This window comes from Aplysia californica, unplaced genomic scaffold (genome assembly GCF_000002075.1).
Source record: "Aplysia californica isolate F4 #8 unplaced genomic scaffold, AplCal3.0 scaffold02106, whole genome shotgun sequence".
Classification (NCBI taxonomy): domain Eukaryota; kingdom Metazoa; phylum Mollusca; class Gastropoda; order Aplysiida; family Aplysiidae; genus Aplysia; species Aplysia californica.
In genome coordinates this window covers 9,979-11,152 of record NW_004799376.1, presented here as the reverse complement: position 1 = coordinate 11,152, position 1,174 = coordinate 9,979, and the positions used below count along the sequence as shown (strand labels likewise).

At 39.3% G+C, this 1,174-nt stretch overlaps 1 long non-coding RNA gene across 1 annotated transcript in view; it reads left to right on the top strand.

Moving 5' to 3' along the window:
• Positions 1 to 488: 488 nt before the first annotated feature.
• LOC118479102 overlaps positions 489 to 1,174 on the top strand; it is a 5,996-nt gene continuing 5,310 nt past the window's right edge. Inside the window, exons 1-2 of the long non-coding RNA XR_004859480.1 lie at positions 489 to 516; positions 1,018 to 1,099. This is a non-coding gene — a long non-coding RNA (uncharacterized LOC118479102). The remainder of the gene's footprint in view (positions 517 to 1,017; positions 1,100 to 1,174) is intronic.

The window sequence follows — 1,174 nt, the reverse complement described above, 5'->3', positions numbered from 1 at the left end:
AGAGGAGGGGGGTGGGAGGCGGCTAGAGAGTGGGTGAGGTTTTAAGAAAGGTAATCTTTACTATACGTCTATGTTACACAAATTTTACCTCTAACCACCCACTACCCATCCCCGTCCATTTTTTACTTATGAAATTTCCAAGTGACATTTACAATTGCAATCTTTATTCATATCGCAGGGAGAAATTTGTCTTGGAGATGAGTGAAGATTGTCATTGTCATTGTCATTGGGAAATTCTAATAGTAAAAATAAAAAGTATATTATCGTGCAATACCGTCGGTTAATATTATACTAGCTGGGCTCCCTTTCGATGAAATGAATGATCGGTGCATGTTGTTAATCAACTGAATATCATTGGTCTACTAGATCTACATTACGCTCTACTGGAAAGGACCAATAAATCTTGATAGAACAGTGACACTCGTTTTTATAAGTTGCCAAGTGTATAAAATCTAATAAATGTATAGACTGATTCTCTATTTCGCTCTCGTGGTTGTACACTCCAGAATTTCAAAGGTGTGAACGGAATCCTCACTTGTTTACAATGGCGTCTTAGAAGACGGATTTTTCCAAGATTCTGAGTGGACGAAACAAAGCATTTAGGAAAAATCGGGGAAAGCAGTTTGCGTGGATATTTTAAAGTTAGGTCCTAGCCACATAGACGCTGTAGGTACCTGCAAAGTTTCAAAGGTGTGGGTTAGGTAATAAGGAAGGAGTTTGTGCACAAAGCCTCCCAAGTCCACTTTAATATATATAGTATATAGTTATATAGACTCTAGATAAAAGGAAAATTATTCAACTAAATAATAGCAAATGTTATTCAACATTATTCTATACAAATCTGAGGGGGTCGACTAAGATTGACAAGCCATGGGTTAAGCAAAGGCGCCCGGGTTTCAACAAGAAAACCAATCGATCGATGAAGAATAAGTCAATCAAAAAGTTATAAAGGAACCTTTGTGATGTGGAATTACATGTCGCCTGTTCTCTTCTTCCCCCCCCCCCCTCTCCCTCCAGGAAAGATCATGTGGGACATGAGACGGTTGCTACAAAACATTGGCCAGAGAACTGGGAGTTTTTGACCACTGACTACGAAGAAGTAAGTCACATTTTCGTTCTTCTCTCTCTCTCTCTCTCTCTCTCTCTCTCTCTCTCTCTCTCTCTCTCTCTATCC